The sequence below is a fragment of the Pristiophorus japonicus genome, chromosome 2, assembly GCF_044704955.1.
Source record: "Pristiophorus japonicus isolate sPriJap1 chromosome 2, sPriJap1.hap1, whole genome shotgun sequence".
Lineage (NCBI taxonomy): Eukaryota > Metazoa > Chordata > Chondrichthyes > Pristiophoridae > Pristiophorus > Pristiophorus japonicus.
Genome location: NC_091978.1, coordinates 27,801,248 through 27,828,898, shown reverse-complemented (window position 1 = coordinate 27,828,898; position 27,651 = coordinate 27,801,248).

Sequence of the window (27,651 nt, the reverse complement as noted above, 5' to 3'; positions counted from 1 at the left end):
TTCACTAACGTCCTCTCGGGAACGAAATCTGCCATCCTTACCCAGTCTGGCATATATGTGACTCCAGACCCACAGCAATGTGGTTGACTCTTAACTGCCCAGTCGGCACTCGGTTGTAACAAACCACTATGACAAGCACCAGGGAGAACCTTCACCACAACTCCTTCTCAAGGGTAATTTGGGATAAAGGCTGGTCTGCAATGGCCACATCCCATGAAACTACAAAAAAAAACTCCTTACTGGTTTTCGCGTCCTCCTTACTGTAATGTATGTACATAAGGTCTTCCCACCACCAGGGGGCACTATTGTCGGAGGTCCTAGGGTCATAGGTACACTCGCACTGGGCCCGGTATATAACCTGAACTTCACCTTTGTATCTTCACTTCTGGAAGTCATTAAAGACTGACCAGGTTACACCTAGTCACTGGCTCACAGTACGGAGTTCATTGTATCATTTCATACACCACAACTGGCGACGAGGCAAATACGAACCCACACAAAAATATGGCGAGCACAGCACGATCGAGTACTGTTGGAAATCTCGAGAGATTCAATAAGGGAGAGGATTGGGGATTTCACGGATCGTCTTGACCAGTATTTCGTGGCAAATGATCTAAACAAAGACGAGGATGCAGAGAAGCATAGGGCAGTTCTTCTCACCGTCAGTGGCCCCACGATCTATGCACTCATCAAGAATCTCCTCTCACCCATTCTTCCTACAGAAAAGAATTACAAAGAATTGTGTGCTCTAGTTCGGGAACACCTTAAACCCACGGAAGGAATCCTCATATCTAAATATCGCTTCTATACGCACGTTCGTCCAGAAGGCCAGGACGTAGCGGCATTTGTTGCTGACCTGACGTCTTGCAGGGCCTTGCAAATTTGGGTCTGCGTTGGAAGACATGCTGCGTGACTTTTTCATGATTGGGTTAAACCACGAGGTGATCTTAAGTAAGCTGCTGGCTGCGGATACGCCGGACCTCAGCAAGGTCATCACCATCGCCCAGGCAGAAAAGCAGGAACAGATAGCGCGACAAAACAGGAACTCTACAGCAAGTACTGTGTACAAAATTGTATCGATGGCCGACAGAGATGCACATGGCAGGGCCTACTTGACTGCGTCTGCGAGACCGGGAGTCGCTCAAAGTTCGCCATTGAGGGCCTACTCGACTGCGTATGCAAGAATGGGAGCCTCTCAAAGCCCGCCATCGGGCGCAAATCCGAGCTCGACATGTTGGCGTTGCGGGGGCAATCACCAACCCCATCAGTGCCGCTTCAGGCAGTATGTATGCAGAGGGTGTGCGAAGACGGGGCATCTTCAGCGGACGTGTCCGCAGCGGAGCAAGCGAGCTGCGACACACCACGTGGATGATGATCAATTCAGTGTGGATCTGGCGATGCAACCCGAAACATTTGAGAGCTCCGAGGAGGAAGTTTATAGCATACGTGCGTTCCTAACAAAGAGCCAACCGATAATGATGGAGGTAAAATTAAACGGCGTGCTGGTATCCATGGAATTAGACATGGGTCCGAGTCAATTGATAATGAGCCAGAGGACTTTCGAAAAGCTGTGATAGACCAAGGCAGAGAGACACAAGCTGAGTCCGATAAATGTGAAGTTGCGTACCGACAGCAAAGAGCTCATACCAGTGATCGGTAGTGCAGCAGTAAGAGTATCGTACGAGGGAGCAGTTCATGATCTACCATTATGGATTATCCCGGGCAACGGCCCGTCGTTATTCAGCAGGAGTTGGCTCGAGAAAGTAAAATGGAAATGGTACGATATCAAAGCTTTGTCATCAGCGGATGATGATTTGTGTGCTCAAGTGCTGAGCAAATTTCCCTCACTGTTTGAACCAAGAATTGGCAGCTTCAAGGGAGCCAAAGTGCAGATTCACCTAGGCCCAGATGCAAGGCCCAGCCATCACAAAGCCAGGGCAGTCCGCACATGATGAGAGAAAAGGTCAAGCTACAACGCGAGAGGCGTCTAATCACCAGTCGAATTTAATGAATGGGCCAGTCCCATTGTTCCGGTGTTAAAGAGCGATGGCACAGTCGGGATTTGTGGAGACTATAAGGTCACGATCGACCGAGTTTCGAAACAAGATCAGTACCCACTACCGAAAGCTGATGATCTGTTTGCAACGCTAGCCGGGGGAAAATCATTCACCAAATTGGATCTAACGTCAGCCTACATGACACAGGAACTGGTTGAATCATCAAAAAAACTTACGTGCATCAACACGCACAATGGACTGTTTATTTACAGCAGGTGCACTTTTGGCATTCGTTCGGCGACAGCCATATTTCAGAGAAATATGGAGAGCCTATTGAAATCTGTCCCCAGGACCGTAGTATTCCAAGACGACATCCCAGTCACAGGTCGTGACACCGCTGAGCACCTGTACAATCTGGAACAGGTTCTGCATCGTCTGGACAAAGTGTGACTAAGGCTGAAACGTTTGAAATGCATTTTCATAGAAACATAGAAACATAGAAAATAGGTGCAGGAGTAGGCTATTTGGCCCTGCGAGCCTGCACCGCCATTCAATAAGATCATGGCTGATCATTCACCTCAGTACCCCTTTCCTGCTTTCTCTCTATACCACTTGATCCCTTTAGCCATAAGGGCCATATCTAACTCCCTTTTGAATATATCCAACGAACTGGAATCAACAACTCCCTGAGGTAGAGAATTCCAGAAGTTAACAACTTTCTGAGTAAAGAAGTTTCTCCTCATTTCGGTCCTAAATGGCTTACCCCTTATCCTTAGACTGTGAACCCTGGTTCTGGACTTTCCCAACATCGGGAACATTTTTCCTGCATCTATCCTGTCCAGTCCTGTCAGAATTTGATATATTTCTATGAGATCCCCTCTCATCCTTCTAAACTCCAGTGAATACAGGCCCAGTCGATACAGTCTCTCCTCATATGTCAGTCCTGACATCCCGGGAATCAGTCTGGTGAATTTCGCTTCACTCCCTCAACAGCAAGAACTTCCTTCCTCAGATTAGGAGACCAAAACTGGACACAGTATTCCAGGTGAGGCCTCACTAAGGCCCTGTATAACTGCAGTAAGACCTCCCTGCTCCTATACTCAAATCCCCGAGCTACAAAGGCCAACATACCATTTGCCTTCTTCACCGCCTGCTGTACCTGCATGCCAACTTTCAATGACTGATGTATCATGACACCCAGGTCTCGCTGCACCTCCCCTTTCCCTAATCTGACGCCATTCAGATAATATTCTGCCTTCAGGTCTTTGCCACAAAAGTGGATAACCTCACATTTAACCACATAATACTGCACCTGCTACGTGTTTGCCCACTCACCTAACCTATCCAAGCCACTCTGCAGCCTTTTAGCATCCTCCTCACAGCTCACACACCATTCAGCTTAATGTCATCTGCAAACTTGGAGATATTATATTCAATTCCCTCATCCAAATCATTAATGTATACTGCAAAGAGCTGGGGTCCCAGCACTGAGCCCTGCAGCACCCCACTAGTCACTGCTTGCCATTCTGAAAAGGATCCGTTTATCCCGACTCTCTGTTTCCTGTCTGCCAACGAGTTCTCTATCCACGTCAGTACATTACCCCCAATACCATGTGCTTTAATTTTGCACACCAATCTCTTGTGCGGGACCTTGTCAAATGCCTTTTGAAACTGCAAATGCACCACATCCACTGGTTCTCCCTTGTCCACTCTACCAGTTACAACCTCAAAAAATTCTAGACGTTTTGCCAAGCAGGATTTCCCTTTCACAAATCCATGCTGACTTGGACCGATCCCGTCACTGCTTTTCAAATGTGCTGCTATTTCATCTTTAATAATTGATTCCAACATTTTCCCCACGACTGATGTCAGGCTAACCAGTCTATTGTTAACCGTTTTCTCTCTCCCTCCTGTCTTAAAAAGTGGTGTTACATTAGCTACCCTCCAGTCCATAAGAACCGATCCAGAGTCGATAGACTGTTGGAAAATGATCACCAATGCATCCACTATTTCTAGGGCTACTTCCTTAAGCACTCTGGGATGCAGACTATCAGACCCCAGGGATTTATCGACCTTCAATCCCATCAATTTCCCTAACACAATTTCCCACCTAATAAGGATTTCCTTCAGTTCTTCCTTCTCACTAGAGCCTCGGTCCCCTATTATTTTCGGAAGGTTATTTCTGTCTTCCTTCGTGAAGTCAGAACCAAAGAATTTATTTAACTATCTGCCATTTCTTTGTTCTCCATTATACATTCACCTGAATCTGACTGCAAAGGACCTATGTTTGTTTTCACTAATCTTTTTCTCTTCACATGTCTATGGAAGCTTCTGCAATCAGTTTTTATGTTCCCATCAAGCTTCCTCTCATACTCTATTTTCCCCCTCCTAATTAAACCCTTTGTCCTCCTCTGCTGTATTACAAAATTCTCTCAGTCCTCAGGTTTGCTGCTTTTTCTGGCCAATTTATATGCCTCTTCCTTGGATTTAACAGTATCCTTAACTTCCCTTGTTAGCCACAGTTGAGCCACCTTCCGCGTTTTATTTTTACTCCAGACAGGGACGTACAGTTGTTGAAGTTCATCCATGTGATCTTTAAATGTTTGCCATTGCCTATCCACCGTCAACCCTTTAAGTATCACTCGCCAGTCTATTCTAGCCAATTCACGTCTCAAACCATTGAAGTTACCTTTCCTTAAGTTCAGGACCCTAGTCTCTGAATTAACTCTGTCATTCTCCATCTTAATAAAGAATTCGACCATATTATGGTCACTCTTCCCCAAGGGGCCTCGCACAACAAGATTGCTACTTAGTCCTTTCTCATTTCACATCACCCAGTCGAGGATGTTCAGTCCTCTAGTTGGTTCCTCGACATATTCGTCTCGAAAACCATCCCTACTACACTCAAGGAAATATTCCTTCACCGCATTGCTACCAGTTTGGTTAGCCCAATCAATGTGTAAATTAAAGTCACCCATGATAACTGCTGTACCTTTATTGCATTCATCCCTAATTTCTTGTTTGATGCTGTCCCCAACCTCACTACTACTGTTTGGTGGTCTGTACACAACTTCCACGAGCGTTTTCTGCCCTTTGGTATTCCGTAGCTCCACCCATACCGATTCCACATCATCCAAGCTGATGTCCTTCCTTACTATTGCGTTAATTTCCTCTTTAACCAGCAATGCCACCCCATTTCCTTTTCCTTCCTGTCTATCCTTCCTAAATGTTGAATACCCCTGGATGTTGAGTTCCCAGCCTTGGTCACCCTGGAACCAATACTCCATGATGCCAATTACATCATATCCGTTAACTGCTATCTGCGCAGTTAATTCGTTCACCTTATTCCGAATACTCCTCGCAGTGAGGCACAGAGCCTTCAGGCTTGTCTTTTTAACACACTTTGCCCCTTTAGAATTTTGCTGTAATGTGGCTCTTTTTGCTTTTTGCCTTGGGTTTCTCTGCCCTCCACTTTTACTTTTCTTCTGTCTATCTTTTGCTTCTGCCCTGATTCTACTTCCCTCTGTCTCCCTGCATAGGTTCCTATCCCCCTGCCATATTAGTTTAACCCCTCCCCAACAGCACTAGCAAACACTCCCCCTAGGACATTGGTTCAGGTCCTGCCCAGGTGCACACCTTTCTTTCTTTCTTCCTTCCATTCTTTCTTTCTTTCTTCCTTGCCTCCTTTCTTCCTCTTTCTTTTCTTCTTTCTATCCTTCCTCTTTATCACTCGCTACAAAGGCAAGTGTTCCCTATTGTCACCAGGGGCAGCATTTTTTCACCTACACTTACAAGTTAAAAAAAATACAAAAATCCCCAATTTAAATCGATGGATTCTGGCCCAGCCACTATTAAGATTCGACAGGTGGAGACACACTGGAAACGGATAGTTGGTGCTGATTCAGTCATAGTTCCAACCAGGAATATTATCAGATGCTCTCAAGCCTGTTCGGCAGGTGCGAGAGGAAAGCTCCTTGTTCGGTCACCGGGTTAGGAATGTCAGTTCAACATCTGTATAAGTAAGGAGGGTACCTCATTCGTGCATTAACACACTAGCGAAGGCTTTCCCTCGGCACGGTCTGCTTGGCTTTGAGCCAGGAGCACTGTTTCAGAAATTTCCCACGGCAGCTTTTAGGAATATCAATGTATTTAAGTGAAAATGGTAGCATTTATCATGCGTGTTTGCTTGCTGGTTGAACCCGACCTCAGCCAGGAATCCAGCGTGACGCTTTCTTGCAAATGCCCTGCTCATCAGTATGAGGGATTTCAGCGGTTGGTTGGAAGAATTTCCCAATTTGGGCACTCCCGGTGGAGGGGGAGGTCATGCACAGTAAACTTCCTTTTACTCAGCCCTAATGATAAGCCCGAGGCCGAACCTTCTATTGCGTTCCGGAGTGACTCATTAACTGCTTTTCATTTCCTTTCACAACAGCAGCCTTGTGTCCTTTGTGTCCAATTTAGTGCTGTGAGACCCTTATAACCAGCAGAATGAGAGGGGTCAGATCAATGTGGGCCGGATTTGAACCCACCTCGAAGAAGCGAAAGGTCACGATCTAATCCACTGCACCATCCAGTGCAATTACTATTGCAACACTGTTGGGCTTGTTGTGTGGCTGAGTTTGAACTCGTGTATATACCCAGTTCATTTAATTAATATTCTGCAGCCCTCTACTAAATATTCATATCAAATCAACATACTCAGCAGAAACACAGGCTTGGTTCAACATCTTGCTGATAGCTTCCTATGTGCAACTGCTAATGTGCTTACAGTTATCTCACCCCCACTCATGTTGGGTTGAGCAGTGTGAAGATTAATTTTAATGAAAGAAAACTAAGACGTGCATTTCTATGGCGCCTTTCATGACCACCGGATGTCCCAAAGCATTTCACAGCCAATGAAGTGCTCTTTGAAGTGCAGTCACTGTTGTAAGGTAGGAAACGCAGCTGCCAACTTGTGCACAGCAAGCTCCCACAAACAGCAATGTGATAATTACCAGATAATCTGCTTATTTTAGTGATGCTGATTGAGGGCTCAATATTGGTCAAGACCCAAGGGAGAACTTTCCCTGCTCTTCTTTGAAATAGTGGCGCGGAATCTTTTACGTCCACCTGAGAGGGCAAACGGGGTCTCGCTTTAACGTCTCATTTGAAAGACTCCGCCTCTGACAGTGCAGCGCTCCCTCAGTACTGCACTAGAGTGTCAGCCCAGGAGTGGGAGGGTGGTGATACCCACTGAGCCACAGCTGACACTGAAGATAAAAGTAAGGTTGTGCACATTACTTCAGTTATCTCGGAGCGGGTGCAGGACATTCTGAAATGGGAGGGAGAACAGCCAGTTGTCGTGCACATTGGTACCAACGACATAGGTAAAAAAAGGGATGAGGTCCTACGAAATGAATTTAAGGAGCTAGGAGCTAGGAGCTAAATTAAAAAGTAGGACCTCAAAAGTAGTAATCTCGGGATTGCTACCAGTGCCACGTGCTAGTCAGAGTCGGAATCGCAGGATAGCGCAGATGAATACGTGGCTTGAGCAGTGGTGCAGCAGAGAGGGATTCAAATTCCTGAGGCATTGGAACCGGTTCTGGGGGAGGTGGGACCAGTACAAACCGGACGGTCTGCACCTGGGCAGGACCGGAACCAATGTCCTAGGGGGAGTGTTTGCTAGTGCTGTTGGGGAGGAGTTAAACTAATATGGCAGGGGGATGAGAACCAATGCAGGGAGACAGAGGGAGACAAAAAGGAGACAAAAGCAAAAGACAGAAAGGAGATGAGGAAAAGTGGAGGGCAGAGAAACCCAAGGCAAAGAACAATAAGGGCCACTGTACAGCAAAATTCTAAAAGGACAAAGGGTGTTACAAAAACAAGCCTGAAGGCTTTGTGTCTTAATGCAAGGAGTATCCGCAATAAGGTGGATGAATTAACTGTGCAAATAGATGTTAACAAATATGATGTGATTGGGATTACGGAGACGTGGCTCCAGGATGATCAGGGCTGGGAACTCAACATCCAGGGGTATTCAACATTCAGGAAGGATAGAATAAAAGGAAAAGGAGGTGGGGTAGCATTGCTGGTTAAAGAGGAGATTAATGCAATAGTTAGGAAAGACATTAGCTTGGATGATGTGGAATCTATATGGGTAGAGCTGCAGAACACCAAAGGGCAAAAAACGTTAGTGGGAGTTGTGTACAGACCTCCAAACAGTAGTAGTGATGTTGGGGAGGGCATCAAATAGGAAATTAGGGGTGCATGCAATAAAGGTGCAGCAGTTATAATGGGTGACTTTAATATGCACATAGATTGGGGTAGCCAAACTGGAAGCAATACGGTGGAGGAGGATTTCCTGGAGTGCATAAGGGATGGTTTTCTAGACCAATATGTCGAGGAACCAACTAGGGGGGAGGCCATCTTAGACTGGGTGTTGTGTAATGAGAGAGGATTAATTAGCAATCTCATTGTGCGAGGCCCCTTGAGGAAGAGTGACCATAATATGGTGGAATTCTGCATTAGGATGGAGAATGAAACAGTTAATTCAGAGAGCATGGTCCAGAACTTAAAGAAGGGTAACTTTGAAGGTATGAGGCGTGAATTGGCTAGGATAGATTGGCAAATGATACTTAAGGGGTTGACTGTGGATGGGCAATGGCAGACCACATAGAGACCGCATGGATGAACTACAACAATTGTACATTCCTGTCTGGCATAAAAATAAAAAAGGGAAGGTGGCTCAACCGTGGCTATCTAGGGAAATCAGGGATAGTATTAAATCCAAGGAAGTGGCATACAAATTGGCCAGAAATAGCAGCGAACCCGGGGACTGGGAGAAATTTAGAACTCAGCAGATGAGGACAAAGGGTTTGATTAGGGCAGGGAAAATGGAGTACGAGAAGAAGCTTGCAGGGAACATTAAGGCGGATTGCAAAAGTTTCTATAGGTATGTAAAGAGAAAAAGGTTAGTAAAGACAAATGTAGGTCCCCTGCAGTCAGAATCAGGGGAAGTGATAACGGGGAACAAAGAAATGGCAGACCAATTGAACAAGTACTTTGGTTCGGTATTCACTAAGGAGGACACAAACAACCTTCCGGATATAAAAGGGGTCAAAGGGTCTAGTAAGGAGGAGGAACTGAGGGAAATCTTTATTAGTCGGGAAATTGTGTTGGGGAAATTGATGGGATTGAAGGCCGATAAATCCCCAGGGCCTGATGGACTGCATCCCAGAGTACTTAAGGAGGTGGCCTTGGAAATAGCGGATGCATTGACAGTCATTTTCCAACATTCCATTGACTCTGGATCAGTTCCTATCGAGTGGAGGGTAGCCAATGTAACCTCACTTTTTAAAAAAAGAGGGAGAGAGAAAACAGGGAATTATAGACCGGTCAGCCTGACCTCAGTAGTGGGTAAAATGATGGAAACAATTATTAAGGATGTCATAGCAGCGCATTTGGAAAATGGTGACATGATAGGTCCAAGTCAGCATGGATTTGTGAAAGGGAGATCATGCTTGACAAATCTTCTGGAATTTTTTGAGGATGTTTCCAGTAAAGTGGACAAAGGAGAACCAGTTGATGTGGTATATTTGGACTTTCAGATGGCTTTCGACAAGGTCCCACACAAGAGATTAATGTGCAAAGTTAAAGCACATGCGATTGGGGGTAGTGTGCTGACGTGGATTGAGAACTGGTTTTCAGACAGGAAGCAAAGAGTAGGAGTAAATGGGGACTTTTCAGAATGGCAGGCAGTGACTAGTGGGGTACCGCAAGGTTCTGTGCTGGGGCCCCAGCTGTTTACTTTGTACATTAATGATTTAGACGAGGGGATTAAATGTAGTATCTCCAAATTTGCGGATGACACTAAGTTGGGTGGCAGTGTGAGCTGCGAGGAGGAATCTATGAGGATGCAGAGTGACTTGGATAGGTTAGGTGAGTGGGCAAATGAATGGCAGATGAAGTATAATGTGGATAAATGTGAGGTTATTCACTTTGGTGGTAAAAACAGAGAGACAAACTATTATCTGAATGGTGACAGAATAGGAAAAGGGAAGGTGCAACGAGACCTGGGTGTCATGGTACATCAGTCATTGAAGGTTGGCATGCAGGTACAGCAGGCGGTTAAGAAAGCAAATGGCATGTTGGCCTTCATAGCGAGGGGATTTGAGTACAGGGGCAGGGAGGTGTTGCTGCAGTTGTACAGGGCCTTGGTGAGGCCATACCTGGAGTATTGTGTACAGTTTTGGTCTCCTAACTTGAGGAAGGACATTCTTGCTATTGAGGGAGTGCAGCGAAGATTCACCAGACTGATTCCCGGGATGGTGGGACTGACCTATCAAGAAAGACTGGATCAACTGGGCTTGTATTCACTGGAGTTCAGAAGAATGAGAGGGGACCTCATAGAAACATTTAAAATTCTGACGGGTTTAGACAGATTAGATGCAGGAAGAATGTTTCCAATGTTGGGGAAGTCCAGAACCAGGGGTCACAGTCTAAGGATAAGGGGTAAGCCAATTAGGACCGAGATGAGGAGAAACTTCTTCACCCAGAGAGTGGTGAACCTGTGGAATTCTCTACCACAGAAAGTAGTTGAGGCCAATTCACTAAATATATTCAAAAGGGAGTTAGATGAAGTTCTTACTACTCGGGGGATCAAGGGGTATGGCGAGAAAGCAGGAAGGGGGTACTGAAGTTTCATTTTCAGCCATGAACGCATTGAATGGCGGTGCAGGCTAGAAGGGCTGAATGGCCTGCTCCTGCACCTATTTTCTATGTTTCTATGTTTCTATATGGAGAGACTGGCGATGTTCTCCTTCGGTCGTACAGGCCAGGAGACGGCCAGGGTTCAACGCTGGCCTGTACTTCATGGCTCGAGGCATGGCTGCTTCTGGAGCGCACGTCTTCAGCACAAAGTGATGGAAGGTGTTGCCGACAGCGCTATCAAGCGGCACTTACCAATAACCTGCTTACTAATGCTCGGTTTGGGTTCTGCCAGAACCACTCGATTCCAGATGTCATTACAGCCTTGGTCCAAACAGGGACAGAAGAGCTGAATTCCAGAGGTGGGGTGAGAGTGACTGTCCTTGACATCAAGGCAGCGTTTGACAGACCCACACTGCGATATGTGTGCGCACTGGGTCCGTGCAGCAGAGCAGTCGCCCTGGTTAACCCTTGCAACTAGACCAAGACCTAGCTCTGTCAAGCCCGTGTGATGGCTGATGTGCAAAAAAATCCACGCACAGGAATCATCCTCCCCCTCAATTGTTCAGGACTGGAATGTCGGGTCCTTCATTGAAACATCTGCAAACTCATTCCTTTTGGTGTGGAAGCAAGTCAACCTCGTTCGAGGGACCGCCTATGATGGTGGTGATGGTGCTGCGTAAGTTCATCTCAGCCATGGCACCCGCGGCTTTGTTCAAATAGCCTCAGTGCCGGCGGCCTGAGTAAGGGCCCCCACTTCCTGATCACTGAACAATAGCGAAAGACAGGCGCGTGATTGGACAGCCTCAGACTTGGCTTTGACGACCTCCACAGTGAAGTACTCTGCCAGCACACTTTCTAGGCTTGCCGCTGGAGTGGCCACCATACCAGGCAGCTGTGGAACTGTACTCGCTATCTTTAGGAGATAAGGGGAGAGTATTGAGGTCGAACCTTACACAAACACACCAGAGTTGTGTTGGTAGTCGAGGTCATTTGAAATAGAAAAGGATATTTAGTCTTATGTTGATTTGTAAAGGTTAAAATTTCAGATGATCGAATTAGCTGTAACTGTAACCAATGTTCCTGCTAAGGTGCGCATGTGCGCGGACCCGCAGTGATCCGAAAGGTCCCACGCAAGCCGCTCACCTTCTTTTACATTGTGACTACCGCGCATGCGCAGAAATTTAAAGGGAATGAGCGTTTCAAAGAAACAGGTCGCACAGAACAAAGCACAGCTCACTGGGAACATTGGCTCATCATCATCATAGGCAGTCCCTCGGAATCGAGGAAGACTTGCTTCCACTCTAAAAATGAGTTCTCAGGTGACTGAACAGTCCAATACGAGAACCACAGTCCCTGTCACAGGTGGGACAGACAGTCGTTGAAGGAAAGGGCGGGGTGGAGAGTCTGGTTTGCCGCATGCTCTTTCCGCTGCGATGAGACTCGAGGTGCTCAGCGCCCTCCCGGATGCTCTTCCTCCATTTAGGGCGGTCTTTGGCCAGGGACTCCCAGGTGGCGGTGGGGATGTTGCACTTTATCAAGGAGGCTTTGAGGGTGTCCTTGAAACGTTTCCTCTGCCCACCTGGGGCTCACTTGCTGTGTAGGAGTTCCGAGTAGAACGCTTGCTTTGGGAGTCTCGTGTCAGGCATGCGAACAATGTGGCCCGCCCAGCGGAGCTAATCGAGTGTGATCAGTACTTCAATGCTGGGGACATTGACTGTAACCCTGGCATCCACTGCCTTTTACGGGAGAGAGAGCAGGTCTGTCCCTATCTCTAAAGAGAAAAGACAAGTTAGCTTTTCGGGTGTAAACGTTGATCAGAACATGATAACCCGTCAATTCTCTTTACAGTTGCTGATGGACCTGCTGCGTATTTGCAATATTTTCTCTTTCTGGTTTGTGGTTTCCAGCTTTTACAGCTTCCTTTTCTTTTTGTATTAGAACACAGCAGTGGCGGGAAGCTCACTGGAGAGGTCACATGCTCAATGTGAATTACTCATTGCCAATACCTTGGGGCCAATCACTGCCCTTGCAGGGTGTTGCCTGATGTGGGTGAGATAATCACCAGGAATATGGTCCAGGCAGTATCAGAGAGCAGTAGAAGCTGTTCCAATATTGTGAATGTAGCTACTGATAAATTACCCCTTATCCCGTCTAACAGGTTATAAAGTTCAGACCTGAGACTTATGAGAAATTACACAAAGCATATGAGTTCTGCCCTTAACCTTGTTATTGACAAAGACAGATTCAAAACTCCTAACCACTATTTGGGCAGTACACCAATAGCATTACAAGAAATCATACATACACCCACCCACAGTGTTGATTTTAAGTCTTCCTTCCCGAAATGACTGGCCAGGTCCCTCCTTCCCAACTGCAGCAATGATATCTTTCGAACACTGTCTTTTACACAGGTTTTCTTGCCTTTCCCAATAAATCAATCAGTCAAAGACTGTGGGAAGCTTTCTTTTAATGTCCGATTCAAATTGTTTGACGTGTAAAATTTTCACATGTAACACATCCCGTGTTCGCTGCCTTTATCAAAGCTCACATTGTCCAACCGCTCATAAAGAGTTTGCAGAAGTGAGCAGAAAACCATCTGGTCAAACTTCACGTGTTACCTTGCGTCCTGTTCTTCGGAACTTCCCAGTTTGACGCCTCCCTTTAGCTACCAAAAAGTTGTTTTACGATCTTGTGGGCTCTGTGTCACAGACACGAAGTTTGTAAAATCTAAGGGGGTTTGTTTATCCCTGTTGTCCTATGCTCAGAGACATGGACCATGTACAGTAGACACCTCAAGTCACTGGAGAAATACCACCAATGATGTCTCCGCAAGATCCTGCAAATACCCTGGGAGGACAGATGCACCAGCGTTAGCGTCCTCGACCAGGCCAACATCCCCAGCATTGAAGCACTGACCACACTTGATCAGCTCCGTTGGACAGGCCACATAGTTCGCATGCCAGACACGAGACTCTCAAAGCAAGCGCTCTACTCGGAACTCCTTCATGGTAAATGAGCCAGAAGTGGGCAGAGGAAACATTACAAGGGCACCCTCCCTGATAAAGTGCAACATCCCCACTGACACCTGGGAGTCCCTGGCCAAAGACCGCCCTAAGTGGAGAAAGTGCATCCAGCAGGGTGCTGAGCACCTCGAGTCTCAATGCCGAGAGCATGCATAAATCAAGTGCAGGCAACGGAAGGAGCGTGCAGCAAACCAGTCCCACTCACCCTTTCCCTCAACGACTATCTGTCCCACTTGTGACAGGGACTATGGTTCCCACATTGGACTGTTCAGCCACCTAAGGACTCATTTTTAGAGTGGAAGCAAGTCTTCCTCGATTCTGAGGGACTGCCTATGACGATGTCTTATGACCACCCCCTGCAGTCACGACATTGTTCAGTCTAGGCCATCTGGAACCCAGCCTTTGAACTCACAAAGCAGTTTACAAGGTTCCAAGAGCTTTGTTTACAAGTTTACACACCTACTCGACAAATGCCAACCAAATTTATTTCATTTAGAAAAATCTTTTGGCTGGCAGAGCATTTTTAATATATACCAAAATTAAGAATTAAGAGTCTGTACAGTGTTACAGCTTTCTGCGTGGCTTGGTAAGCTCAATGTGTGAGATGAGACAAGAAAATTCACAACTCAGACTATTCTCCCACCACATATAAATGAAAAAACATTAAGGTTATGGGGCGATTTGATCGCAGTGTTTAAAATCATGAAGGGTTTTGATGGAGTAAATAAGGAGAAACTGTTCCCAGTGACAGAAGGGTTGTTAACCAAAGCACACATTGGCAAAAGAACCAGAGGCAACATGAGGAGAATTTCTTTTTAATGCAGCGAGCTGTAATGATCTGGAAAGGTCTGCCAGAAAGGGTGGTGGCAGAAGATTAAATAATAACTTTGCTTCCACCACCAACTTTCAAAGTGCCATCACAGGCACGATGGGCCGAATGGCCTCTTTCTGTGCTGTATCATTCTATGATTCTATCTACGGACACAAATGCCTTACTACGGGGTCGACTGGCATAATTTAAGAAGGTTGAGCAAATTTAGAAGAATGAGAGGTGATCTTATTGAAATGTGCAAGATTCTGAGGGGGCTTGATAGGGTAGATGCAGATAGGATACTTCCTCTTGTGGGGGAAATCTATATCTAGGGGGCATAGTTTCAAAATAAGGGCCCGCCCTTTTAAAATGGAAATGAGGAGGAATTTCTTCTCTCAGAGGGTTGTAAATCTATGGAATTCTCTGCCCAGAGAGCTGTGGAGGCTGGGTCATTGAATATATTTAAGGCGGAGATAGACTAATTTTTGAGCGATAAGGGAATAAAGGGTTGTGGGGAGCGGGCAGGGAAATGGAGCTGAGTCCATGATCAGATCAGCCATGATCTTATTGAATGGCGGAGCAGGCTCGAGGGGCCAAATAGCCGACTCCTGCTCCTATTTCTTATGTTCTAATGTTCCCTTAGTGCCTCAGGACAGCTCTGCACTCCAGCTTTCTCTTGCAGGGTCACTACTGGGGGGTAGGCTACAGGTGCAGCACAAACTAAATTTTGTATCCGTGTCAATACCAGGGCGTTACATACCGACGCGACACTCCCGGGCAATATGCCTCTGCGCTGTTGGTACCGGCACACTGAATTTGCAGGGAACTGGGGAAGTATTTGAATTATCGAAAGTAGGAGGAAAAGACATCGAAGCCAAGGCTCACAGCAGATTGCTCCAGTGAAAGAGCAACGCTGGCATAGAGTGATGGGCCGAATGGCCTCCGCCTTCCATGCTTTGATTTAAATCAATATGGTGCGACAGTCATGTGCGATTGAGAACAGGAAGGCATGATAACCTGCCTGGGAAACAGATTCAGTACTAACTTTCGGAAGAGAATTGGATCAATACCTGAAGGGGTGAAAGTTAACGGACTGTGTGGAAAGAGCTGGGGGAGTCAGTCAATCATAGGCAGTCTCTCGAAATCGAGGAAGACTTGCTTCCGCTCTAAAAGTGAGTTCTCAGGTGACTGAACAGCCCAATATGCAAATTACAGTCTCGCTTACAGGTGGGACAGACAGTCATTGAAGGAAAGGGTGGGTGGGGAATCTGGTTTGCCGTATGCTCCTTCCGTTGCCTGCACTTGCTTTCTGCAGGCTCTCGGCGACAAGACTCGAGGTGCTCAGCGCCCTCCCGGGCTGGTGGAGTGGATCCAATTGGATGGCCCTTTCAAAGAGCCGGCACAGGCACGATGGGCCGAATGGCATCCTTCTGTGCTGTGAGGGTCTAGGGCTCGATGAACCCGCCTGCTATTTTCTGCATGGCAGTCAAGGGATGTGAAAGCTTTCTGATGTCTGGGTGCAACGGAAAGGATTACTTCAGGCGCGAGCATAACTGAGACAGGCTCCTGGGAGCATTTTTATGTTTAGTACTAGTGTTAGTGACGGTTATATTGTGCGCTGGAAGCAGGAGACATGCCTGGCCCATGCAATTATTGTCACCCGTGAGAAAGACCAGCTCAGCTCCCGGAAAAGGTGCGATTTGCAAACACAAGTCTGATTTTTTGCGGCTGCACAGGATTTTTTCCCCCACCTTTCTCTGATTCTGTCCAGTCACTTATGTTTAAGCATATTACTTGAGACAAATCATTTTATGGCTGCACAGTTTGGTCCAAATTGTTATGTCAGAATCTTGTTCATTCTTATGCCAGGCTACAGTTGGATGGAGGCTTCAACTCTGCATATTACAGTTTATGTATTTGTTTGTGAATATGTATGCTTCTCAGGCTAACTGATGGCAGTACTGCACAACATGCATTTCTCCCATTTTCAAGTCTTTGACAATATCAGTTCTCCGAGGTCAGATATGAAACAGGTGATGTGTGAAGTAGAACTCCCACACTAAAAAGAGGAAGTAAGACTTGCGTTTATACTGTGCTTTCCACAACTTCAGGACGTCCCAGTGAGCTTCACAGCCAATGAAGTACTTCTGTAGTGTAGTCACTGTTCTAATGTAGGAAACATGGCAGCCAATTTGTGCACAGCAAGCTCCCACAAACAGCAATGAAATAAATTACCAGATAATCTGCTTTAGCGGTTGGTATAATGCTGGTTGAAGGATAAATTTTGTCTTGAAATACCGGTGAGAACTTCCCTGCTCTTCTTTGAAATAGTGCCATGGGATTTTTACGTCCACCTGAGAGGGCAGACGGGATCTCAATTTAACGTCTCATCTCAAAGATGGTATCTCCGACAGTGCAGTGCTCTGGAATATAAAGGGGTGGAAGCTGTTATGTATGCAACCCTATGTAACCTGTATCATACCGCCACCAGAGGGCATACATGTTGGAATCCCAAGGGATCCCAGCATCCCTTGGGAGCACTGTATATAAGCAGGCCTCCCATGCTGTATCCGCACTCTGGAGTTTGAATAAAGGAGCTAAGGTCACACTTACTCATGTTTACAGTACTCAGTTACATTACTCTATTATGAACATAACAGAAGCTATGCTACATTTGCATGAACCTCTGATTAGATGTGGCCAGGATATCATTTAGCCCTCAGCCAGCACCTAATATTCCACAATCCTAACCCTAGCAGAATATTCTCAACTGTTATATAAGTTTTGGCGAGTCCAACTATAATGGGCCATTAATGCGCATTACACAAAACTTAACTCAGCAACTTACAGTTTTTGCATGGGGTCAGCATTACTGCAGCGGGAGAGCTCGACTCTCTGCGATATGTGTCCGCACTAGCTCTGTGCAGCACAGCAGATTTCCAGTCGTCCTGGTTAACCCTTGTCACTGGATAAAGGCCTAGCTTTGTCAAGCCCGCGTGGTGGCTGAAGTGCAACGGTCACCACACATTAAAAAAATCCACGCACAGGCACTTTCCACCCCTCAAGTTCAGGACTGGAATATCGGGTTCTTCGGTGAAACATCTTTTGGTGTGGAAGCAAGTCATCCTCGTTTGAGGGACCGCCTATGATGATGAGCAGGAGGTAGGAAGAGTGGCTAGTTTCTCTATCCCGGCCCCTGCTGTAATTTAAATATGGTGGTATGGTCAAGGGACAAGCGACTGATATCGCTGCTAAGGGCGGTTTTATGGGGGAGGGAGTGGCACAGGAAGGGAATTTCCAAACTGAATTTTCCGGGCCAGGGATCCAGTGGTAGGCTTGTCCGTCCAATTTTCCCAGCTGATTCCTGGCAATATGGGGGAGGAAAAATACTGACTTTTATTAATTTATTCATTTACGGGATGTGGGCATCGCTGGCAAGGCCGGCATTTATTGCCCATCCCTTATTGCCCTTGAGATGATGGTGGTGAGCCGTCTTCTTGAACCGCTGCAGTCCCGTGTGGTGAAGGTACTCCCAACAGTACCAACTGTGTTGTAGCGGTTTGCTCCAACTGAGTGGCTTGCTGGGCCATTTCAGAGGGCAGTTAAGAGTCAACCACATTACTGTGGGTCTGGAGTCGCATATAGAAACATAGAAACAGAGAAAATAGGTGCAGGAGTAGGCAATTCAGCCCTTCTAGCCTGCACCGCCATTCAATGAGTTCATGGCTGAACATGCAACTTCAGTACCCCATTCCTGCTTTCTCGCCATACCCCTTGATCCCCCTAGTAGTAAGGACGACATCTAACTCCCTTTTGAATATATTTAGTGAATTGGCCTCAACTACTTTCTGTGGTAGAGAATTCCACAGGTTCACCACTCTCTGGGTGAAGAAGTTTCTCCTCATCTCGATCCTAAATGGCTTACCCCTTATCCTTAGACTGTGACCCCTGGTTCTGGACTTCCCCAACATTGGGAACATTCTTCCTGCATCTAACCTGTCTTTACCCGTCAGAATTTTAAATGTTTCTATGAGGTCCCCTCTCATTCTTCTGAACTCCAGTGAATACAAGCCCATTTGATCCAGTCTTTCTTGATAGGTCAGTCCCACCATCCCGGGAATCAGTCTGGTGAATCTTCGCTGCACTCCCTCAATAGCAAGAATGTCCTTCCTCAAGTTAGGAGACCAAAACTGTACACAATACTCCAGGTGTGGCCTCACCAAGGCCCTGTACAACTGTAGCAACACCTCCCTGCCCCTGTACTCAAATCCCCTCGCTATGAAGGCCAACATGCCATTTGCTTTCTTAACCGCCTGCTGTACCTGCATGCCAACCTTCAATGACTGATGTACCATGACACCCAGGTCTCGTTGCACCTTCCCTTTTCCTAATCTGTCACCATTCAGATAATAGTCTGTCTCTCTGTTTTTACCACCAAAGTGGATAACTTCACATTTATCCACATTATACTTCATCTGCCATGCATTTGCCCACTCACCTAACCTATCCAAATCACTCTGCAGCCTCATAGCATCCTCCTCGCAGCTCACACTGCCACCCAACTTAGTGTCATCCGCAAATTTGGAGATACTACATTTAATCCCCTCGTCTAAATCATTAATGTACAATGTAAACAGCTGGGGCCCCAGCACAGAACCTTGCGGTACCCCACTAGTCACTGCCTGCCATTCTGAAAAGTCCCCATTTACTCCTACTCTTTGCTTCCTGTCTGACAACCAGTTCTCAATCCACGTCCCCCAATCCCATGTGCTTTAACTTTGCACATTAATCTCTTGTGTGGGACCTTGTCGAAAACCTTCTGAAAGTCCAAATATACCACATCAATTGGTTCTCCCTTGTACACTTTACTGGAAACATCCTCAAAAAATTCCAGAAGATTTGTCAAGCATGATTTCCCTTTCACAAATCCATGCTGACTTGGACCTATCATGTCAGCTTTTTCCAAATGCGCTGCTATGACATCCTTAATAATTGATTCCATCATTTTACCCACTACTGAGGTCAGGCTGACCGGTCTATAATTCCCTGTTTTCGCTCTCCCTCCTTTTTAAAAAGTGGGGTTACATTGGCTACCCTCCACTCGATAGGAACTGATCCAGAGTCAATGGAATGTTGGAAAATCACTGTCAATGCATCCGCTATTTCCAAGGCCACCTCCTTAAATACTCTGGGATGCAGTCCATCAGGCCCTGGGGATGTATCGGCCTTCAATCCCATCAATTTCCCCAACACAGTTTCCCGACTAATAAAGATTTCCCTCAGTTCCTCCTCCTTACGAGACCCTCTAACCCCTTTTATATCCGGAAGGTTGTTTGTGTCCTCCTTAGTGAATGCCGAACCAAAGTACTTGTTCAATTGGTCTGCCATTTATCGGCCAGACCAGGTAAGGACGGCAGATTTCCTTCCCTTGACGACATTAGTGAACCAGATGGGTTTTTCTGACAATCCTGTAGTTTCATGGTCACCATTACTGATACTAGCTTTTTATTCCAGATTTATTTCATTCATTGAATTTAAATTCCTCAGTGCCATGGTGGGATTTGAACTCACATCTCCGGATTATTAGTACAGGCCTCTGCATTACCAGTCCAGTAACATTATCACTATGCGACCATACCATTAAATCTCTGTCATGCCTGAAATGCAATGGGAACTTGCTCAGAGCAAGACCATTTCTCAGTAATAGATCATTAATTGGTGACCGTTGCATTTAGGAGCCGCGAACGGCTTTTGCCAAATGAAAGACAGTGTGATGGCATCATCATCATTATAGGCAGTCCCTTGAAATCGAGGAAGACTTATGTGTGATGGATAAAGTGGTAATGATAACGGAAATTTAAATGCGTGCCCTGCACTACAACAGCTGTCTTCTATAGGATTTGTTTATGTGTGTAAGATGCATGTTTTGCAGATCAGACAGAAGAGGAGCTGAATGAGATATTTAACTTCAATACAATTAACTAGAGTAGACCCATTAGCTGCGAGTAACAATCAGGTGGTTCTGCAGCTTGCTGGGATGATATTAAGTTGGACAATTGTTATTCTAACAACTACGGCTGTTCAGGATTTTCAAAAAGTGTGATGCTGAGTAAAAAGAATTCAGAAGAAGACGGCGAACATTTAACAAATGCCTTTGGCAAACATTTAGAAACATAGGAACATAAGAGCAGGAGTAGACTTTTTAGCCCCCAAAGCCTCCTTCGCGATTAAATGAGATCTTGTGTTGGGGAAATTGATGGGATTGAAGGCCGATAATTCCCCACGGCCTGGTGGTCTGCATCCCAGAGTACTTAAGGAGGTGACCTTGGAAATAGCGGATGCATTGACAGTCATTTTCCAACATTCCATAGACTCTGGATAATTCCTATGGAGTGGAGGGTAGCCAATGTAACCCCACTTTTTAAAAAAGGAGGTTGAGATAAAAACAGGGAATTATAGACCGATCAGCCTGACATCGGTAGTGGGTAAAATGATGGAATCAATTATTAAGGATGTCATAGCAGCGCATTTGGAAAGAGGTGACATGATAGGTCCAAGTCAGCATGGATTTGTGAAAGGGAAATCATGCTTGACAAATCCTCTGGAATTTTTTGAGGATGTTTCCAGGAGAGAGGACAAGGGAGAACCAGTTGATGTGGTGTATTTGGACTTTCAGAAGGTTTTCGACAAGGTCCCACACAAGAGATTAATGTGCAAAGTTAAAGCACATGAGATTGGGGGTAGTGTGCTGACGTGGATTGAGAACTGGTTGTCAGATAGGAAGCAAAGAGTAGGAGTAAATGGGTGCTTTTCAAAATGGCAGGCAGTGACTAGTGGGGTACCGCAAGGTTCTGTGCTGGAGCCCCAGCTGCTTACATTGTACATTAATGATTTAGACGAGGGGATTAAATGTAGTATCTCCAAATTTGCGGATGACACTAAGTTGGGTGGCAGTGTGAGCTGTGAGGAGGATACTATGAGGCTGCAGAGTGATTTGGATAGGTTAGGTGAGTGGGCAAATGCATGGCAGATGAAGTATAATGTGGATAAATGTGAGGTTATCCATTTTGGTGGTAAAAACAGAGAGACAGACTATTATCTGAATGGTGACAGATTAGGAAAAGGGGAGGTGCAACGAGATCTGGGTGTCATGGTACATCAGTCATTGAAGGTTGGCATGCAGGTACAGCAGGCGGTTAAGAAAGCAAATGGCATGTTGGCCTTCATAGCGAGGGGATTTGAGTACAGGGGCAGGGAAGTTGTACAGGGCCTTGGTGAGGCCACACCTGGAGCATTGTGTACAATTTTGGTCTTCTAACTTGAGGAAAGACATTCTTGCTATTGAGGGAGTGCAGTGAAGATTCACCAGACTGATTCCCGGGATGGTGGGACTGACCTATCAAGAAAGACTGGATCAACTGGGCTTGTATTCACTGGAGTTCAGAAGAGTGAGAGGGGCCCTCATAGAAACGTTTAAAATTCTGACGGGTTTGGACAGGTTGGATGCAGGAAGAATGTTCCCAATGTTGGGGAAGTCCAGAACCAGGGGTCACAGTCTAAGGATAAGGGGTAAGCCATTTAAGACTGAGATGAGGAGAAACTTCTTCACCCAGAGAGTGGTGAACCTGTGGAATTTTCTACCACAGAAAGTAGTTGAGGCCAATTCACTAAATATATTCCAGAGGGAGTTAGATGAAGTCCTTACTACTCGGGGGATCAAGGGGTATGGCGAGAAAGCAGGAAGGGGGTACTGAAGTTTCATGTTCAGCCATGAACTCATTGAATGGCGGTGCAGGCTAGAAGGGCTGAATGGCCTCCTCCTCCACCTATTTTCTATGTTTCTATAATGGAAGCTTCGAGCTCCCATTGCTATCAATGTGAATACCCTTCTAAAACAAGAAACACAACACAATACATTTTTAAAAAGCACCTCACATATTTAAAATTAATTGAAATTGAATGTTTTAGAAAAAAATATAATTTTTTGAATTTTTTTTTAGTGTGTTTTAATCAGGTTAAAAATAAACTTGACTGAATGGACAGAGTTTTTAATATAAAAATGAGCGATGAAATTTAATTTTTCTATGTTTTAAAAGTGTTACGCTGGTAAAAGTAGGCAATATAATTGCTTTTACCAGGCATAAAAGTTTGAAGGACATTCGCTGGGCATGATTTGGGCAAACAACCCAATCTCTGCCCCACGGATGTCCTTCCTGCGGGGATGCATTCGATCTGTCAAAATAAATTTTGGCAGATCGAAAAAGCGGATTCTCAGCGCATGCACATTATATGCCGAAAACCGGCTTTTGCGAGGCCTCGCCGGGTCTGTGCACACGTCGCATGCACCTGGCGAGTCCTGAATTTTCAGCCCAAAGTTTAAGGTTGATAACGTTTCATCAGAACTGGAAAAAGTGAGAGATGTAACAGATTTTAAGCAAGTACAGAGTCAGGGAAAGTTGGGAGGGCAGCCTGATAGTCTGCATCCCAGAGTACTTAAGGACGTGGCCCTCGAAATAGTGGATGCATTGGTGATCATTTTCCAACAGTCTATCGACTCTGGATCAGTTCCTATGGACTGGAGAGTAGCTAATGTAACACCACTTTTTAAAAAAGGAGGGAGAGAGAAAACGGGTAATTATAGACCGGTTAGCCTGACATCAGTAGTGGGGAAAATGTTGGATCAATGATTAAGATGAAATAGCAGCGCATTTGGAAAGCAGTGACAGGATCGGTCCAAGTCAGCATGGATTTATGAAAGGGAAATCATGTTTGACGAATCTTCTGGAATTTTTTGAGGATGTAACGAGCAGAGTGGACAAGGGAGAACCAGTGGATCTGGTGTATTTGGACTATCAAAAGGCTTTTGACAAGGTCCCACACAAGAGATTGGTATGCAAAATCAAAGCGCTTGGTATTGGGGGTAATGTACTGACGTGGATAGAGAACTGGTTGGCAGACAGGAAGCAGAGAGTCGGGATAAACAGGTCCTTTTCAGAATGGCAGGCAGTGACTAGTGGAGTGCCACAGGGCTCAGTGCTGGGACCCCAGCTCTTTACAATATACATTAACGATTTGAATGAAGGAATTGAGTGTAATATCTCCAAATTTGCAGATGACACTAAACTGGGTGGCGGTGTGAGCTGTGAGGGGGATGCTAAGAGGCTGCAGGGTGACTTGGACAGGTTAGGTGAGTGGGCAAATGCATGGCAGATGCAGTATAATGTGGATAAATGTGAGGTTATCCATTTTGGGGGCAAAAACACAAAGGCAGAATATTATCTGAATGGCGGCAGATTAGGAAAAGGGAAGGTGCAACGAGACCTGGGTGTCATGGTTCATCAGTCATTGAAAGTTGGCATACAGGTACAGCAGGCGGAGAAGAAGGCAAATGGTATGTTGGCCTTCATAGCTAGGGGATTTGAGTACAGGAGCAGGCAGGTCTTACTGCAATTGTACAGGGCCTTGGTGAGGCCTCATGTGGAATATTGAGTTCAGTTTTGGTCTCCTAATCTGAGGAAGGACGTTCTTGCTATTGAGGGAGTGCAGCGAAGGTTCACCAGACTAATTCCAGGGATGGCTTGACTCTCATATGAGGAGGGACTGGATCAACTGGGCCTTTATACACTGGAGTTTAGAAGGATGAGAGGGGATCGCATAGAATCGAATAAGATTCTGACGGGACTGGACAGGTTAGATGCGGGAAGAATGTTCCCGATGTTGGGGAAGTCCAGAGCCAGGGGTCAAAGTCTTAGGATAAGTGGTAGGCCATTTAGGACTGAGATGAGGAGAAACTTCTTCACTCAGAGAGTTGTTAACCTGTGGAATTCCCTGCCGCAGAGAGTTGTTGATGCCAGTTCATTGGATATATTCAAGAGGGAGTTAGATATGGCCCTTACGGCTAAAGGGATCAAGGGGTATGGAGAGAAAGCAGGAAAGGGGTCCTGAGGAAATGATCAGCCATGATCTTATTGAATGGTGGTGCAGGCTTGAAGGGCCGAATGGCCTACTCCTGCACCTATTTTCTATGTTTCTATCTTTCTTTCTATGGAAGGTAGCATCATCAGAACAGGTGCAATGGTGATGGCGAAACTGGGGAGAATGTAATGGAGTATTTACAGGAAGTGAGGTGGGAGGAAATGTTGTCAAGCTAGCTGTGGGAGTCAGTGTGCTTATAGTGGAATTTGATCCTTAGCCTAAATTTATCGATCTCAGTTTTGAAAGCTCCAATTGCTGCCAGAGGCTTTTTGGGACAGTGAAATTCTGATCTCTACAACGTTTTTTTGTGATAAAGTGCTTCCTGATTTCACTCCTGAATGGCCTGGCTTTAATTTAAATGTCCCCTTGTCCTTAATTGCCCTACCAGAGGAGATCGCCTCTCTTTATCTACCCTATCGAATACTTTTAACATTTTAAACATCATCATATCACCGTCAAGAGCATACAAGCCTTGTTTATACAACTTGTGCTCATAATGTAACCCTTTTAGCTGCAGTACCATTCTGGTGAATCTGCGTAGCACTCTCTCTGAGGCCAATATATCCTTCTTGAGATGCAGTGTCCAAAACTGAATGCAGTACTCCAGACGTGGTCTAACCAGAGCTTTATAAAACTGTAGTCTAACTTCAACCCTTTTGTATTCCAGCCCCCTTGAGATAAAAGCTAACATCCCATTAGCTTTTAAAGATACATTTTTGCACTAGCTTTTTATGACTTGGGATCAGATGGCGATGGCAAATTCCTAGTAATAGCCAGCACTATCATTCAAACTTTGCATTAACCTGAACTAATGAGGAACCATCTAGCAGTCAAATGGTATCTGTGCAGTTTACATCTGTTGAAAATCCTTCGTAAAACACCAAGGGGGAGAAATTCAGCTGGACGCCGCCCCTCGTGAGGGTCAGAACACGAGCGCTAAAGGGTTGCAGCCGCGAGTGCCGGCATTAGCGCCGCTCGGCAAATTCAGTGTGCCGGTACCAGCGGCGCAGAGGCGTATCGCCCGGGAGCGTCGCGCCGGTATGTAACGCCCTGGTATTGACACAGATACAAAATGTAGTTTATGCTGTACCTGTAGCCTACCACCCAGTAGTGACCCCGCAAGAGAAAGCTGGAGTGCAGAGCTGTCCTGGGGCACTAAGGGAACATAAGAACATAAGAAATAGGAACAGGAGTAGGCCATTCGGCCCCTCCAGCCTGCTCTGCCATTCAATAAAATCGTGGTTGATCTGATCATGGACTCAGCTCCACTTCCCCGCCCGCTCCCCATAACCCCTTATCCCCTTATTGTTTAAGAAACTGTCTATTTCTGTTTTAATTTACTTAATGTCCCAGCTTCTACAGCTCACTGAGGCAGCGAATTCCACAGATTAACAACCCTCTGAGAGAAGAAATTTCTCCCCATCTCAGTTCTAAACAGGCAGCCCCTTATTCTAAGATCATGCCCTCTAGTTCTAGTCTCCCCCATCAGTGGAAGCATCCTCTCTGCATCCACCTTGTCAAGCCTCCTCATAACCTTATACGTTTCGATAAGATCACCTCTCATTCTTCTGAATTGCAATGAGTAGAGGTTAAACCTCCTCAAACTTTCCTCATAAGTCAACCCCCTCATCCCCGAGATCAACCTAGTGAACCTTCCCTGAACTGCCTCCACAGCAAGTATATCCTTTCGTAAATATGGAAACTAAAACTGCATGCAGTATTCCAGGTGTGACCTCACCAATACCCTGTACAGCTGTAACAAGACTTCCCTGCTTTTATATCCCCTTTGCAATAAAGGCCAAGATTCCATTGGCCTTCCTGATCACTTGCTATACCTGTGTACTATCCTTTTGTGTTTCAAGCACAATACCTCCAGGTCTCGCTGTACTGCAACACTTTGCAATCTTTCTCCATTTAAATAATAACTTGCTCTTTGATTTTTTTTCTGCTAACCTCACATTTTCCAACATTATACTCCATCTGCCAAATTTTTGCCCATCACTTAGCCTGTCTATGTCCTTTTGCAGATTTTGTGTGGCCTCCTCACACATTGCTTTTCCTCCCATCTTTGTAACGTCAGCAAACGTGGCTACGTTACACTCAGTCCCCTCTTCCAAGTCGTTAATATAGATTGTAAATAGTTGAGGTCCCAGCACTGATCCCTACAGCACCCCACTCATTACTGATTGCCAACTAGAGAATACACCATTTATCCCGACTCTCTTTTTTCTGTTTGTCAGCCAATCCTCTATCCATGCTAATGTATTACCCCCAACCCCGTGAACTTTTATCTTGTGCAGTAACCTTTTGTGCAGAATGACTGCATGAGATAAGTGTGAGTGATTATTTTTTGTTTTTGCAATTTAACTTTATTTGGGTTGAGTAATGTATAGAGGATGTTTTTTGTGTTTTTTGTTCCGATTCTTTTTTTTGCAGTGAGGCCTCTCTTAGCGTGCTCCGAAGCCACCTCTTTAACTCGAGATATTTAGCTGCTTACCCAGCCTAGAGCCCGAAGATAAGTGTGGAATGCTTCCCTTAGCGTTCCATTCCACTGTCAGGGCACAACCACTGAATTTTGTGGCTGCCGTCACTAACCGTTGCCCGGCTAAATTTAGCGACCGCTCGACATTAGCGCCTCAAAAAACCTCCAACCGAATTTCCAGCCCCAAGATCCTGAATGCAAGACTCTATCAAATATGAAAGGCGTAGGAGAGCAGGTGAGGCAAATAAGTTGATGCCAAGCTAGATTTCCAAAAACTATACAACAGAAAATTGAAGTAACTCAGAGGTTCCACAGTATTGAGGTGCAGTTAAACACAGGATAGGAAATGGTATAATGAGGCTGAATTTTCAACAGAGAGATGATGGCTCGAGGTGGCCAGCTCCACTCAGGGTAGCCTAATTTCTCAAAAGGGTCCTTAAATAGGCGTTTGACCCCCAGTTGGCATATAAAGGTATCAAACAGCTGTATAAGGCTGCCGGCCCGGATGCCTGAAAAATGGTTCGGATATTTTTTGGACGTCCTTGGGGCGGAGGACGTTGTGCCCTGAAATTGGTCCTTGTTAAGTCTGTAAAATGAGTGTGAGGAAGACCAATTTCTAGCCCTGCGTAGATCAGTAGCACAAACAAAATTTGATTGCACCCAACTGGTCCATAT